Source organism: Equus quagga, chromosome 12, assembly GCF_021613505.1.
Source record: "Equus quagga isolate Etosha38 chromosome 12, UCLA_HA_Equagga_1.0, whole genome shotgun sequence".
In the NCBI taxonomy this organism is placed as follows: Eukaryota; Metazoa; Chordata; class Mammalia; order Perissodactyla; family Equidae; genus Equus; species Equus quagga.
Window position 1 is genome coordinate 20825984 of NC_060278.1, and position 17895 is coordinate 20843878.

A 17895-nucleotide genomic window follows, 5' to 3' on the forward strand; every position below is an offset into this window, starting at 1 on the left:
GCCCCGGTGGGAAGAGAGGGACATGTCATGAACGACATAACAGGAAACAGACCGACACCAAATATGGAGGTCTCAAATGCTAGACTAAATTGTTTGATCATTGGAGAGCCATTCTTTAATCAGGAGAACGAGATGATCAAAGAGTGCTATAAGATGAATTGGCTTTAGCGATGATACATGACAGATTAGAAGTAGATAGTAAAGGCTGTTGAAATTGCTCAGGTATAAGGCAATGAGGGCTCAGCAAAGGAATGCAGAGAAGGGATGGGGAGGAAGAGAAAGACACAAGAGAGACTATGCAGGGGCTATAACCACAGACCCAGGAGGTGGGACCAAGAGAAGAGTGCTCTCTCCCACCTTGCTTTAGCCCAATGATGTTCCCCGTTCATCTCATGTTCTTCCATGCCCCGCCCCCACCCCCTACCCCCATCGCTGTTCCTCTGTCTTCCAAGGACTCCTCGCCCCACCACACCCACCTGGCCAACTTCTACTTCTGCTTGATCAAGTCTACTACTGACGTTCTCTGTTGCAGTTTTCATTTCATTCATTGTATTCTTCAGCTCCATATTTCTGTCTGGTTCTTTTCTATGACTTCTCTGTATTAAACCTCTCATTTTGTTCTTGTATTATTTTCCTGATTTCACTGAGTTTTCTATCCACGTTCATTATCATTTGATGAGCTTCCTTAAAACAATTATTTAAAATTCTTTGTCAGGTAATTCATAGAGCTCCATTTCTTTGGGGTCAGTTGCCAGAAAAGTATTGTGTTTCTTTGGTGCTGTTATGTTTCCTTGATTTTTGGGGCTCCTTGAAGCCTTGTGTGGGTGTCTTCACACTGGAAGAAGGAGTCACCTCCTCCAGTCTTTACTGATCGACTTCAGGAGAAAGATACCTTCACCTGTCATTCTGGCAAGGGATTCCAGACTTCACAGACCTTTTCTATGGATGCACCCACTCCACGCTTCTCGTTCCCTCTTGCGGGGTCATTCTTAAGATTATATGCATCCTCTTGATCCTGAAGAACCATGCTGAGCGCTGAGAGCCCCCCATTTGTTCTCCCTGGGGCAGTGCCCTGAAATGCCAGGTTTCTGAGCCTTCTTCCAACTCCACAGAGTCAGGCTGGCTTTCTGCGCTTGCTCAGTAGCCATCCACAAAGGCTTGTTCTCACCGTCTGTGGGAGTGGGTGCTGGAACTGGCCACGGTAGGGGTGGGAGGATGGGGTGGGGGGGTGTACAGAGGGTTAGGGTGCCTGGGGGTCAGGCGGGGGACTCCACAGGCATGGCATCCCCAGAGGCTTGTGGGCAGAGTTCTGATGGAGTCCACACATGGTTAGTAGGAAGAATCATGAAGCAGTTAGCAGTGTCCTATGGGCTTGTCCTGGCTTGTGTTTATGGCCAGGGGACCATGGCATATGAGGGGTGGGCGGAGGGAAGGCTTACTGGTACAGAATCAAGGTGCCATCATCACCTCCTTCAAGTGCCCCATGCCTGGCAGAGATTGACAAAGATGCCCCCAGTCTACTCTATGAGAAGCCAGGATGCAGGTAAAAGCGTTTTTTTGAGCTGGTTCCACGCCTCTCTTCTGTCCCTTCCCTCTGGGCTGGATTTCAGGGTTGTCTGTGTCACTGGCCTGGATATGGTTCCTTTCCCACTGGACACTCCAGCTCTACGTTCTGAGCAGTAGTGGCTGGCGATACATGGCATGTGGGGGTGCTGACTGCCTGAAACGTGCAGAATCAAGCCCAACACTAGCATGGATTTGTCTATAAAATCCCAGAAACATAGGCCCAAGTCTCAAGAACAACAATCTCCAAATTGTATCACTATCTTCCCCTTCCAGTACAAAATCCTTTAGCATCCCCCCATATAGGTACAATTATTTATAAATGATAACAGATATACTACCATCTTATTATGTACATTTAAAACTTATGCAACATTAAAACTTTAAAGAATTAGATAAAAGAAATAATTAAAATGTTTTTGCTTTCACTAGAAAATCTTATTAATAACAGCATTTTAAGTGAGATCCACAGAATTGACTATGTCAGTCATTGTTCTGTCCTTGTAACATGGCTGACAGAGAACTCCCGCTGGTGGGGGTGTCAGCTCTCTCATGCGGTTGTTGCGTGCTTGTGCTTGCATTTTTAGTATGCTCTTCAAGCCATGATTTCCTTCAGGAATCTTCTTAAGTTCTCTGTCTACTTTGTGAAGGTCAGGTTACGTAAAAGTAAGTAATGTAATCCACAAATCCACTTAACTGGACACATGTAAACTGCCTTATGTCTGCTCAGGTGGAAGGGGGGTCAGCAAGGACGCCTCTGTGGGCCCACTCTTCCCTCAAAATGAGTCATGGAGTTATGACCGTCTGCCCGACGAACCAACTATCAATTCTAAATGATGTTTGTGGTTCTTAATTTCTTTCGTTTTTTTTATTTTGCTGAGGAAGATTCTCCCTGAGCTAACATCTGCTGCCAATCTTCCTCTTTTTGTATGTGAGCCAGCACCATAGCATGGCCATGGACAGACAAGTGGTGTAGGTCTGTGCCCGGGAACTGAACCCAGGCTGCCAAAGCAGAGCATGCTGAACTTAACCACTAGGCCACAAGGGCTTGTCCCTTTCTTATTTTTAAAGATAAAATTAAAGGAAAAGTTCTAACATTTTCTTTCTGCATCCCAATGGATCACCTTGTGTATCCACTTTGGAGTCCCCCACTACTTTAGACATTGGGGCTGGAGGTAAGTCCTCCAAATTAAAATAAGAGACAAAGCCTGGAAATTTCCACAGATGAACATGTGGAGAGAAAGGAAGACTGGGTGTTGACTTTTGAAAAATGTCCCCCTCTAGGAAACAGGAGGAAGGAGAGGAGTCCACAAAGGAGAGAAGAAAGACCCCTCAGAAAAGTAGGGAGGTGCTTTGGACTGAATATTTGTGCCCCACCCCGGCCCCAAGTTCATATGTTGGAATCCTCAAGCCCAAGGTGAAGGTATGAGGAGGCGGGGCCTTCGGGAGGTACTTAGATGATGAGGGTGGAGCCCTCATGACAGAGATTAGTGCCCTTATAAAAGAGACCCCACTCAGCCCCCTAACCCCGTCTGACATGTGAGAACAGAGCAAAAAGATGCCATCTATGAACCAGGAAGTGGTGCCTTGATCTTGGACTTCCTGGCTGTAAGAGATAAATTTCTGTTGTTGATAAGCCACTCAGCCTCCACTATTTTGTTATAGCACCCCAAACAGGCAAACACAGGAGGCAAATGTACTTAAATCGTGTCATAATTAAGCAATCTGAGAGTTTGAAGAACAGAGTGTTGGTCAAGTACTGGTCAACAGAGTCTAATGTTTCAGAAAAACCAACAGGAATCTATACTTTGAAAAGGCTATGATGTCTGGCAACTCAAAATGAATTGGTGATCTTCGAGGAAACCAATTCAGTACCATGGATAAGCAGGAGCCATGTTGTAAGGGGTTGGTGAATGAATTGATGAGTGAGGGAGTACAGCAGTAGACGTAAAAACACTACTTGAAGAAGTTTCATAGTGAAAGAAGGCAAGAGGAAGGAAAGAGGGGAAGAAAAAAGAAGGAAGCAGAAAACAAGGGGCATTGTGAAATCCTGGAAATCTACAAGGTAGAAAGCACTGTTCTAGAAGTTGGAACTTGAGAGGATGACTCCTCCCACTCTATACTGCCAATAATAATTCATTTGGTCCATCTTAAAAATCCAGACTATATGACCTAGCTCATAGGTCTGGATTTTGGTCCTAATGAGTATAACGCATCTTGACAGTGCTAACCATAATACACCATCATAATATTCAGTCTTTTCCTTGGTGTCTGTGTAAATCAGCCCTCAGTAACGGTAAAGCAATCCACTTCCATCATGCTCTCTCTCTCCTACCCGGGCCAATGTCCCCGCCACAGCACATCTCTCCTGCGGGCATCGCTAACTGAAACAAGTATGATTTTCCATTACAGTGCTGTGGGCCCGCAGCCTCATTGCTTTCAGGCCTGGCCTGATTTCTCTCAGCGTATGGGGTCATATTAATTAATTCTGTCATTAGATAGCCTGTCAGAAGGAAAGAAAAATGTCCAAATGAGCAGCACCGTGTCCTGCCGTTTTCTTGAATTCTCTGTCAATGGTCCCAGCACATTCCTCGTCACTCAGACTTCAAAACTCACTTCCCTCCCTCCTTACCTCTCATTACAGGCAGAGGTCCACTGGTCCTCCTTCCCAGTGTCTCAAGAGAGGTCTGCCTGCTTGCTCAGGGCCCCTCCCCGCCTCTGGCCAGGACTTTCACAGCATATCCCAGGTGGTCTCTGACTCATTCTAATCCTCCTCCATCCTGCACACCACCCCAGGAGTCATCCTTAATCTTTCCAGGACTCCCTCCCAATCCTCCTCTAGGCAAAATTCTTCAGTTGTTGCCCCACAGCCTAGTAGATGAAGGACAAACCCTTTAGCCTCACAGGTGAGCACTTCTGTGCTCTGACCCTGGTCCTGCCCGCCCCTTCCCACTCGAATTTTCTCAAACACCCAGCCACACTCCCAAACTCATCTGTCTATAACCATTCTACCTGTTCCATCCACTGAGACGCCTCCCCTTGCCACTGCCTCCACCCTGGAAAAGCCAATCCATCCTTCAAGCTCATCCCAATGCACCTCTTCTGACTCACCAACTGGCCATGATGGACCCTCTTCTGAACCCCTCTGCAGAACCTCTGCCCCTCTCCCACGGCGTGCTCAGGCCACTTCTATGCACGCTTGTTGGTGTTCTTGGAAGGCTCCATATCCCAGCTGTGAGCTCTTTGAGGCGCAGACTGGGTCTTACTCATTTTTGAACGCGTCTGTACAGTGATCAAGAAGGTTCAAGAAATAAAATCTATTAATTCAGCTCAAAACAGGACCACTTTCTTTCCGGAAGGTAGTTTCCTCCTTGAAACTTTAGAGCCATTAATAGTGTCTTCTCATATTTAAAATTCTGGAGAAGCTGTGAAATGAGAGGCAGATCTCAACCAGAATTCTTTTAAACAATAGGGGTATGTCTTTGGCATGCCATTCACACAGTCCCCTCTGCGAGCTGCATTTTAAAAAGAGTATTACGCATCCCATCCGAGAAGAACCAACAAGAAAATTGAAAATTCTGTGCCAATTCCACTAGGATTTAATGCATTATATTGAAACTTTTTTTTTCAGTTTTTTAATGCTGATTTCCATCTTTGAAATGAATACAAATTTGCCACTCTCAAAACATTTTTGTCAGGCTAGATGTCTTATATTTTCAAAATACTTAAAGATTCTATTCACTCAAGGAAATAAAGCATTTTGATTTTTTTTTAAAGGAAAGAGAATGCATATTGTCTTCCTCCATCTTCCCTCTTGTGAAACTGGTATAATCCAATTCAACAAAAACATACAAAGCACCTACTATGTAGCAGGGACTCTGCCAGACACTAGAAATACATCTGGATCTCAGATACCATCCTTATGCTTGAGGGGCTTTCAAAGTAGTGAGAAAGAAAGATGAAGAAATGGGCAATTACTCTATATTGTGATAAGTGTTACAAAGGAGGAAAATACCAGAAGGGGCAGCTAAATCATCTTGGGTTCCAAAGGAAAGTTTCCTGGACCAGAGTTCAAAGGAAAATGTACAAACAAACCACCTGGGATTCTGATTCAGTGAGTCCAGGGTGGGGCTGGAGAGTCTGCATCTCTAACAAGCTCCCAGGAGATGCTGATGCTGCTGGTCTGCGGACCACACTCTGAGCAGCCAAGTACCAGAAGATGAGACCCCAACTGAGGCCAGACCAGTCCGGAGGAAGTACAGTCCTGGCAGGGGGGACGATGTGAATACAGCCAGAGGGGAGCCCACAACACTAACATCTTGAAGAGGTAAATGGGGGGGGGGGGGGGGCAGGGCGGAGAATTACAGGCTAGGACAAAATCAACAATCTTGGAAGTGTGACGTGATCTTCTTAAGGAGATTTAAGAGCTCTCCAATCCAGAGTAATTAGAAGAGGACAAATCTAAACTATTTAACAGTCTGAGCTATAAAATATTTTTAAAGGGAGTTGAACTATTTCAATACTTGCAGATTGTTGAACCTATAGCTACCCAGGGTCACAGCCACATATACTTAAGTCAAATGGTAATTACCAACATTTAGCATACTGGTTTCAAGAAATATTCACTTTCCTAGGTGGTGGGGAGGAGGTGGGGGGGAGTTGTGTGTTTTTTTTAGTGAGGAAGATTGGCCCTGAGCTAATACCTGCTGCCAATCTTCTCCTTTTTGCTTGAGGAAGATTGTTCCTGAGCTATCACCTGTGCGCCTCTTCCTCTATTTCGTATGTGGGGTACCACCACAGCATGGCTTGATGAGTGGCGTAGCTCCACACCTGGGACCCAAACCTCCGAACCCAGGCCCCAAAGCGGAGTGCGTGAACTTAACCACTACGCCACTGGGCCGGCCCCCTAGGTAGGTTTTATAAGACCTTCATAAGTGTTTTTTATTTATCATAGGCTCACCACACAATTTTTAAGAGCAGTAGAAAAGATAAATTTCTGTAAAGATCTATCCTGAGTAAACCAAGTTCAAAATAACAAGATTTTAATATAATAAATGTCATAGTGGATACCATTCAAAAAAAAGATACCATGAAAAAATTCTAAATGATGCATTGATACTACGGGTTATTTCATTCAAAAAATTATGGTTTATGCAAGCATGAATGCAGCTCATTACCGCAAAAGGAGATTAAGTGTACGCACTAACTGAATTCTTAAGTACAGAGAATACAAGCGTCTGAGATACATACGCAGTCTCATTGCCATCTGCTCAGCCGACTCGGCAACAATATTGTGAAAATATTCCAGCATATTTCTTGTGCAAGTAGTTTCTTCAGAACAAAGTTTCCATTCAGAAGTTTGTACTATACTGCTTGACATTATGGTCTTTATAAAGGAAAAAAATAAAACCACTCGTTCTAAATCATTTTTTAAAGAGGAATATTGTCTTTCTGGAAAAGTTATACTGACTGAAGAATAATAGTAACAGACTTCATAACAACTTAATAATGATTGTCCCCAAACTGTCAGCTAAAGCATGCCAGCCTGCACAATGAAATCTGCATCGCTTAATTAAATGACTACATTTTGGAAAGTAAAAACTACTCGCCATATTCCTCCAGGAAATTATGTCAATAAGCAACTGGGGTTTTTTTTTTTTTCAGTTTTATTGAGGTATGAGTGACACTAAGCAACTTATTCACGGATACTGTTGGTGGGTCAGATTTAGCTTACTGACCTATCCTACTATCTTCTCCAAGCTTTCAAGAAATGAAGCACTCCAAAAAAAAAAAGACAAAACAGAGAGAGAGAGACAGGGAGAGACGAGGGAGGGAGGGGGGGAGGAACTAATTCTGGGCCCGAGAATAAGTCAATCAAAGTTCCGACCACTCTATTGACATCTTTAAAGAAAACCTGAGTGACAGCGGTGTGGGAGCTTCCAGGGCCCTACAATGTTGTGTGTTCTGAATCCAACAGAAAAATGGGAACTTTACAAAGTTAAACAGGAAAATGCTCTCAAAAACTAATTTGCCTCCCACGTTTTAATGTTATACAAGATATCGCCAACATTCCACCCAAGACCTGAGGCACCGCACGCAATTTGTACTCTGCTATCCTTTAGGGCCACTCTCCCAGTGGCTGTATCAAGTGGCTTTGTCCTGGGCCCTACTAGGATTAAACAAACACACACAACAACACACCAGATATTTACAGCTAGGCAATCGGGTTTGGATTTATGGAAACACAATTCAAACAAACCAACTTAACTAAGCCCAAGGGAGCATTCATCTTAAAGAAATCACCACATTACCCTTTGCTCTGCAGCAAAGGAGACTCCCTAGGAAGATGTAATGCTTGAGTGAAAACTTCTTTCTGTAAGTTTACTTTTATACCTAGAAAGAGTTGCATACTGATGTATTAACAGTTCGCCATTGAGGAAAATTCCATGGCTCCTTGAACAAGTGGGCTTATCCTGAAAACAGTACAGAACAGAACAGCAGTGGTTCACTCAGGCTCGGCTCAGTGGCTTCCCCTTCTGTGGGCCACCCTCAGGATGACTCAATGTCCCTTAAACCCACTCTGATGTCCCTGACAGTATGTGACAAGGCAGCCTCCCTTTGTTTCTAGAACATTCCAGAAAGGTACAGAGAGAGCAAAGGGTCAAGCACGGCAAATAAGGACCAGGAGCAGGACTCGGGTATTCAGCATGCCTCCCTGGCCTGCACTGGATGGAGAGAGTGGAAGTGCTTTCCCGGATTATAACCTCACAACAGAGTGGCACTTTCCATACTTTCCAAACGCTTCCACAGTCTGCAGCTGGCTTCTTCCTACTGCACTTCTGAGGAGTGGTATCTTATCCTATTGACAAGAAACTGGCACAAAGGCCCAACGTCATCAAACGCACCTGAAATGGGAAGGAAGCATTCCCAATGTTTCCTCTCTAATAGGCTGGGAGGCTGGCCTCGGAACCCCTTTCCAGAGAACCAGAGGCAGCTTGGGGCTGAACAGGAGAGCAATCACAGCAGCCCGCAGCAACTCTGAATCACCGAGAAGGAGGGGGACGCAGAAAGAACAGCGCGTCTAACTGAAATCACCAGGGGAATTTCTGAAACCAGATTCAGTGTCTCAGGCTGGAATCTGGCCAAGCTACAAGGGCAGAGTCTTTAGCCCCCGCCAAACATACCACGGGGCTTTTAAAGACAAGGAAGAGTTATTTTCTTGCATTCTCCTGAGGGATGCTCTACAAGAAAGCCAGTGTGCTTATGTGGAAAGAGTTCTGAATGAGGAGGCCAGAAACCATCGTTCTGGCCGCACATCTGCTTGGATTAGCTGCGTTACCTTCGACCAGTCACTTAACCTCTCTGGACCTGTTTCTTCATCTGGAAGTCAAGAGAGCTGGACCGAGATCTCTAAGCTCCTTTTCCAGTTGTAATGCTCTGGGACTGTAATGTTAGGGGAAGCAGACAATAAGAGAGACAAAGAGAGCAGCCATTTTCATGGTTTTTTCGGCAAAAAAAAGTGTAAAGCTGACATATTCTTGAGAATTCTGCAGCGACACTGGGTATTATCACTGTGGTACCCTCTCCGCTGGATGGGAGCCAGCACCTCACTCCTGTGGGCACTGTGCCCTCTGCCAGCAGGGCTTCCCTGGGCTCCCACAGGGCGTGTACAGGCAGTCAAGACTTCCTACTTCTGTGGGAGGTGACCTCTGGGAGGCACCTTTCCTTATTCCACAGTCTAGCAAGATGCCCCCCAGACACTTAATAACACCAGCAGCAAACGTTTGGAGAGCCCACGCGATGTGCCAGGCCTGTTCTAAGTGCCTCGCATGCACTGATTCTTTAATCCCTACAGCAATTATGCGAGGCAAAGACTAACATCCCCATTTTCCTGACAATGGAGGCACAGAGCTGAAATAATTTGCCCAAGGTCACACAGCTTCTGAATGACCGGCGTAGTCGGATGAAAACTGAACGCTGGTTCTCAGGTGTCCACCAAGACTCGATACTACCTCTAGGATGGCAGTATAAAATAGACAAGAGACGCATTCTTTCACCGTTAATGAGGACCCCCGACATGCGGCGGGCTGTTGCCGACATCAAGAACACGCAGCCCTGACTTAAAGAGAGACTACGGGGAAACCAGGTGAACGCAATAACAGGAAAGACAGACAGCCCTGGGTCTGACTTCCTGCTCGACCTGTCAGGACTTACATGGCCTCCGGAAATTTCTTAAATAAATCCCAGTTCCTCATCTGGATACGTAGATAAGATAAAACGTGAAAAAAACGTGGAAAATAAAATCCACTTGATAGGTTTACTATAAAAGTTACATAAAACAAGGCTTGTAGAAGCCCCAGCTAGTTTCCAAATTATGACAAAGTAAGAATATCTGTACTTAAAATCTCAAAGGATAGATATAAATTGCTCTAGATTTCAGTTGACTAGGTTGGGACAAAGGGTTGAACTCTGATTTTAGAGTTATCAGTCTATTAATTTAATTAATTGACAATTATTTCAATGACTCTGTTAACATCTATGGACATCTATTATCCATCGAAATCTGCTGACATCTATTTCTCACTATTCATTGGGAGTCATGAGGTTTCGGATTCCTATGAGTTGTTCCCAGAGCATCCAAAGTTCCAGAGGCTGTTTCCTACCAGAGGGGAAGGCTGGGTACCCTAAAAGCTGGAGAACAGCTCCACAAGCCTCTGCTGTCTCCCTCGCTCCATCACTCACCCCAGTTACACGCTCGGCACCTCAGTTTCTCCTTTCGTAAAATGGATACAACAGTTTCTGCTCTTACCTCTCCCAGAGATGTTCTGAGTTCTTACAATAGTATAATGAGAGTGGGAATACCTACCATTTGCATAATCCCTAACACTTGAACATTTTCAAGTTTGAAAAGGCTTTTCAGATGCCTTATTATCTTATGTAGCTCCCCAGACAGCAGGTTTTTGACAGCCTTGAGGGTATAGTTACTAAATAAAGCAAAAAGAATTTTTTGCTCTTCAGTGGAAAGATATAAAAAACTAAAATGTATTTAAAATGTGTATATGTGTACATGTGTATATGCGCATATATGTATGTACCTATACATGTATACATGTGTGTACAAACATGCATGTATACACATATGTACGGGGTGTGTGTATTTAGCACACCTGTTCTGTGGCCTCCAACAAGAACAAAAATACCACATCTTCATGCTGCTGTATTTGTTTACAAATATCCTTGCAAGTCTTTGGGGCCCCGGTGATACCTAACCACATATCTGAATCATATAGTCAACGCTATTTTTTACATACTTATAAAAGAAAAATGCAAATGGCTATCAAAATGGATATTAAACCCCATTTACCAAATTCCATGCCACCACTACTTTAGAAACGATTCCTTTAATTGCATATTTCCTACAAAGTTCAGCCCACTTACCTAAGACTCTGGCCTCAATTTTGAACTGACTTTGAGAAAAAGAATCAATTATTCAGCTTTAAAATGGTAACTGTTTCAACCACCCAAATGATAACCGTGGACTACAAATATGTAAAATAAAATTTATTCACCCAATTATACATAATTTAAGCTAGATAATGAATGAGTCATCAACAAAACTTCACTAAAATCATTTATCTACTCATATAAATAATGCCAAAACCATACAGAAAACAGAACTGACACAACCTAAAGTTTAACCAAAAAGAAACAGCAAACCTTCGGTGTATATTTATTTCTTTTTCTATATTTGCCATCCTAGTCTATCTCAAGACTTCTTGCACTTCATCTTTCGTGTGTGTCATCCTCAGTGTAAGCAATTCTGAATTTTTAAGGAATGTTAGGCTACATGATATATATACACTTCTGTTGGAGTCACTGAAGTGAAATTGGTATAAATCATTAGCTAAGTAAGTTTACAGAAGAAGGGGAAAAACATTTGCCAAGATCTATTATTAGAGAAATTTAAACCACCAACAAATTCACACAAAGCCTGAACTCCCCAAGCACATATCCAGATTAGATGGCAGGGAGACGGCGCCAGGAAGTAAGCTTGCAAATAATTGACACTGTTTCTAAAAGTGTGATAAAACACATTGTTTCTTCAACGACTCTAAATATCTACAGAGTAATATATATAGTAGAAAAGGTGGTAGGAACAGCCAGACTAGAGTTCAATCTGCTCTGTTGCCATAGGAGAATCATCTTCCTCTCAAATCTGCCTCCTCTTCTAGAATGCCCCATGTTGTGGATGGACCTGCCATCCTCTGGGTCACCAAAGCCAGAGAGAACTGGAAGTCAGCACAGATTTCTTTCTTACCCTAATCCCACTTCGCTAAGTCAGTAGCCAAGTCCAGCGTTTCCACGGTAAATCACCCCAACTCACCCCTTGCCTCCATTCTCACCATCATGCCTGTATAATTCAGGCCTGGATTCAGGAAATTCAGTCTCAAGAGGCAGACTTCACAGAGTCTTCACAGAATCAGGAGGGATAGAGGTCAACCTTGGTGCCGTGGGGTCTCAGAGGGAAGAGCCCACCTAGGCAAGGACAATCATGGGGGGAATCCTGAAGGAGGGGGCATCTCAAACTGAGGCTTAGCCCATTGAAGCAGGAAGGACGGGGAGGGCGACGCAGAGGCCTGAATGATCTGTTCCTTTCGGGGGAACTAAACTGAAACATGGGGCATGGGGGTGGGGAGGGGTACCAGAGCAAGATCACAAAGCCAGGGGCTTGTTTACAAAGGAGCCTGGATTCCACCAAGCAGAGGACATTGTGGCATTAGAGTGGGGAGGGTCCACACAGACATGCATTTACAGAGTGCTGTGGGAGCAAGGACTGAAGAAAGGGAGACAAACCGTTCCACGAGAGCCACACTTCATGCAATATTTGGGAAGCAGAAACCACAGGCAGGGAGGGGCCCCAGAAGTTCACGGTCACTGGACAGATAAACTAACACGCCTGCTCAGGCTAATTTGAACATCTCTGTTTTGTCATAAGGGACACCACCGATTCAATTTCCCTTCCATTCTTGGGGTTCTGTAAGCAATGCCCAAGAAGCTGATAGAACTAATAATCGATTTGGGATCTCAAATCAAACAGAAGACGTCCTGGATTATCCACTATGGACACAGCCATGTGAAGGCCACTCGGAAGCACCAAATGTGTCCTCCGTGGCTGTAAAGATGCGCTGGCATCAGACCAATTTTATATCTTATATACACGCCTATTGGTAGGTGAAATAAACGGACTGCCAATGGTGGTCTGAACAAAGCTGAGTTTATACTGTCTGCCTGGCAGGGAGAGACTCCTCAGTCAGGGGTCAGGTCCACAGGGCTCCCAGAGCAAAAGAGAAGGAAGGACCCCACATCAGGCAAGATTCTGAGGTCAGGTCTCTGGGAGGGCTATAGGAAAGAGTGTCAGCTCTTCTTCGTGATTCGATGCTTTCACAGAGCCTGGTGGGCACAGGTCCAGGATGAGTTGTGTCAACATGAGTTCTGTCAACCCCAGCAGGCCTGGGGTCATGCAGCAGGCACGCCCACACGTGCATGCTCCACGCTTGGGACGACTGTGATTTTAATCACACACATGATACAACAATAACCACCACGAAATAACTTACCACATCCCTCAACCCCGGTTTACTTGAATTGCGTGTTTTTTTGAAATTCAGGGAACTTTCAGTAAGGTTTTTCCAGGGTAGCCAAGGGTTCTAGGATCATAAAAGATACACTGCCTTCCTATTTGTTATCACATGGCCTCTAGTCACCACTTTTCACACTTCCCACTTGTGTCCTTAATTCTAAGTCTACCTTTCCAGAGAACATCACCTTCTAGGCAGATCAGATAGATCCTTAAGAAGCTGCATCGGTGCCTGAGAAACTCAAGGATCAGCTTCACCAGCTTGGCCATTTTCAGTCATTGGAAAAGTGGTTTTGTTCACCCTGAATTGATGAATTTCTATTGAAGCGTGTGTTTCTCTAAAACACAATAAACTGCTGCTTGGCAGTGATTTAAATAACTGAAGGAGGCCAGCCTGCCATCAGAACAAAGTGAGAGCAGAAGCAAGCCAGATTCAAATGAGTTAATCTAGAGAGAAGCCTTTCTCTGAAGGTTATTACTTAATACAAAACCAGCTGTCTTCTCCTTTGGGAGCTCAAGCTGCCTTCCCTGGAGTTAGGCTGCACAGCGAGAAACGTGTCTGGTCCAAGAGAACCAGAGAATCAAGCTACTGCAAGAGCGCCCAGGCCTCTGGAGTCCTGCCCCTGCCTGGTTATGGGGCTCATCCCCTCTCCCTCCAGAAGGTTCAGCCCCAGGACTCTTCCTGCGGTCCATCATGACCTTGGCCACAGAGAATCCTGGGCTTTGGCAGGGGCTGGCTCTAGCAGCCCTGACCCCTGATAATGTGCTCAGAGCCAAGCTGTGCTGACTTGACTGACCCCTATGCTGGCCTCTCCAGGCTGGGAATGGCCATGATGCCCCTGCTTCTTCTGCCACCCTCAAAAAGCCAGGTCCTCACTCTGGAACCTAGCCAGTGGCTGGTGCCTGCTCCCCACTGATGAGATGATGGGCTCAAGTCCACTGTCCTCTCTTATAATGAAATCCAGCTCTTCAAAAGGGACCACATTTGAGTTTGCTGCTTTAAATGAAACCTCTCTCCTAAAGGAAACACCATCTGGTGTGTTGGTGTGTCTGTGCATATGCGTGTGCACACCTCTCTCCATACTCCTGGACACATGCAGAGCATCAACATCCCCTGGGAGGTGAGACCAGGAGGCGAGGACCCCAGGACAGCTGTCTCAGCACAGAGTTGGCTGTGTGTTAGAATCAGTGGGTGGATGAGGGTGCCTTTTAAAATTTCCAGTGCCCATCGTCACCTCCAATTCTAACTCAGTTGGTCTAGAATGGGGCCCCGGCTTCAGGATGATCTGAAATGCTTCTCAGCTGATTTTAATGTGCAACCGGGGTTGAGAACCACTGACTTAGAAAAAGGCAGAGACCATCAGCTGAGACTCCCCAGCATACCCAGATGGAGGAGAACAGGCAATTTAAAAGCAATTCCTGCCCAAGCCCCTTCTCCGGGCAAGATCATCTATCTTTGCAGCCGACCAAGCAACCGTTAAAGGAGCAGGTTGAATTCCAGTGCCACGTTTCATTCAGATGGTGCTTCTTTAACAGTCTCAGCCTTGGTTTCCCCAACTATTGGTAAAAAGGCTACTCTCTGTACCTCTGGTTCACTTCTCCCATTTCCCATTCTCCCGCCTTCTGCATCTCCTTCTCTCTTCATCTCTCATTTAAATGCAGACTGTTTACAGATCTGCCTTTCTACTTCTGCAAAAATGGTTTATGTGTTGCCTTGAAATTAGATCTGGGCAGTGCCGGCCCTCTAAGTAAATAACACCACAGAAACCATAAGCTCTATAATCCAACCCAGGGTATGTAACCCTGATGATGTGATATTTCACAATGCATAAAATACTCCAATCGTGGGACTGGAGCTAACCAAGCCTCCGGCGAAAGCTCGTGCTGAACCATCCATATTCTGCTCTCTGAACGCCCAAGTCAGACCAGCAGCTCTCTCTGCTGCACAGCCACCACCCACTAGGATGCTTGCCACTTCTGATTCCCTCTGAGCTTGCCTTAATATCTATTTATCAAGTAGAAAATTCATTGTGGAACTATTTTCAGAGCAAGTATAAAGCCATCCTTAAGGATATATTAGCTACATTACTCTAATCCAATGAAATACATAAATCTCTCACCCTGCAATAAAGTCAGCACTAGGAGGGTGAGCAGTCTCCCAGAGGGGCCAACGTGGATGAAAAATAGTGCAGAAATATACAAATGCCCAGCCTACGTGGCAGAATTCAGAATAAAGCAGGTGCCTTTGGTAATCGTCTACAATGATTTACTTATGAAAAGTACCAAAAGGTTTTTTTTATATGTTCTTTTGGAAAACTTTAACATCCAGCAAGCCCAAATCACAGCTGAGTTTCAGACCTCCGTAGTCAACTGGTCACCTCCACTCGGCCATTCCCAAGAACCTCAAACTCTGCACGTGCAAATCAGAACTCACCGCCTGCCCTCCTGCTCCTGTATTTCTCGTCTCAGTTAACGAGGTCATTATCCACCCAGTTATTCAATCGGAAGCCTGGTCGTTATCCTAAATCTATCTCCCCTCAACCCTCTCCCCGCCCCTTCCAAATTCCTAAGTCCTGAAGATTCCATTTTGTGCTCACCTTCCTATATGTCTCTTCCATCCCAACCCATAGCTCCTGTTTTAACTCATTGCTTCCCAGACTCCTCCAATGGCCTGCTAACGGCTCTCCCTGTATGGAGTCTTTCCCCCTCCAATCTATCTTTCTAAGTCCTGCCACAATAATATTTATGAAATACTCCTGATCACATTGCTCCTTTCATTAAAACCTTCCAATGACTCGTTACTGTCTACAGGACACAGTTCAAAGGCTAAAGTGGGATATACAAGGCCTCCACAATCTGACCTCTCCAGCCTCTGGTCTCCCGTGCCACCCCTGGAACCCTCTGCCCGGGCAGATGAGCTACGTGGAGTTCCCAGGGCACCAGCCTGCCGCCCATCTCCTTACGTCTCTTTGGGCTGCTCCTCCTGGTTGGAACATCCCTCTGCCTTTCTGCCCCCAGCAAAATACGCTCATTGTCTGGACCCACCCCCTCCTCCGTGAAACCTTTCCTCACACCCGACCCTAAAGGAGGAACTGGGCAGCCCCACCTTCGAGCCCCTGGTCAGACTTCTCTCCCAGCGTCTACATCATTGCACTTGTTTAGCAACAAACTGGGAGCTTCGGGAGGGCAAGAACTGCATCTTATCTTTTCCAGCTCAGTGCCTAGCAGTGCTGCCAGACACATAGGAATTTAACAAATAATGGTTAAATGAATGAATGTTCCAAGGACGGCATTGTATCAGTGGTTCCAAAACTATTTTCTTTACAACTCATAAGCTGTGCTTTCGGCTGCTTATGATGTGCAATTGCCTCCTATTCCACTTGTAAATCATTGGCAGAGGACCAAATAAAAAATCGGTAGAGGAGACAGATCACCTTCGTAACCCCTGAGAAATCATTTCTTTGTTCTTTATTCCCGAAAGAAGGGTCACCCGTCAAGGCGCTCCAAGAGCTGACACGGAGAAACTGCTACAATGAGTTATTCCAAATTCCTGGCCCTCCCTGCTTTTAATCGCCCCCTCCCTGGGAGTGGTTACTGTGAGGCACACAGTGGAGACACTAATTACAGCAGAATGACCGTGGCATAAACCAAGACTGGCTTATAAAGCCCACATCCACACCCCTGCCCGTATAGACAGAAAATAACACGGAGAATGAAAACTGACTTTCCTGGCTTTGTGGCTTCAAAGGAGGGAGTCACATAAAATATCAGGGAGTCACATAAAGATAAAGGCACCATCTTTGATTCAGCAACGGGCAGCCCCTGCGCCCAAGGCAGAAGCTCTGGAAGGTTCTGGGCCCACCCAGAATTCCACCAAAAATGTCAAATGTCTGCAACGCGGCTGCAACTTAATACCCAGCCAATACCCTCTTCTCCAAGAGCTGATTTCATATTGGAAAATGAGCAATTTAAATAAATGTTTCATTAACATCGTATTTTCCTGCTTGATGCTAATGCACTTAGAGTAATTTGTTTTCCCAAATTCTCTTCCACAGAATCATTTCATGCAATCCTCCATAGGGCAATCTGAAACTCTTTGGGTCCCTAACAGACAATCCAGGGAACCTAGAAACCAAGCAAACAGTAAGCAAAATCCCTTACACTAACGAGCTATCAAGACCCATTGGTTCTGGAACACATACTACATATGTTGCAGACAGGACGAGCTGTCCCCATCACCTGGGGTGCTGGGTTTGTCCTGATGCAGCAAAGCATCGTTCAGCGGGCACTGTTGGTCCCCGAGAGACAGAAGTGGGAAGGTGGCTTATTCAGGAAGAATGTGGGGAGTGTAACACTTTGTTCTGAGCCCTACAAGGCTTGTTCCCGTTCTGCTCTGCTTATCTGTACAGCAATCCTTGCTATGTGCTGATTCCAAACCCCAAAAATTTCAAGGATATTTCTAACGTCTTTTACTAATAGAAGGTCTTAAGAATTTCAGAGCACAACACTCAGATACACTCCAAACATGCAAAAGCAGGTACCATATAAGGGTTTGTTCCCCCAAAACCTTGTGAGACACGGGGGAAGGGCTTGATCATGATGATACAGGGAGCACGCTGGACACCATGCTAATGAAAAATCATATTTTGGGTGGATCCAGCCACATCAGAAGGGTTCTGTGCATACTGTAATGC

At 45.2% G+C, this 17895-nt stretch overlaps 1 protein-coding gene across 6 annotated transcripts in view; it reads right to left on the reverse strand.

Moving 5' to 3' along the window:
- CAMK1D (calcium/calmodulin dependent protein kinase ID) overlaps positions 1-17895 on the reverse strand; it is a 405571-nt gene that overhangs the window by 222563 nt on the left and 165113 nt on the right. The gene's annotated exons all lie outside the window — the stretch shown is intronic.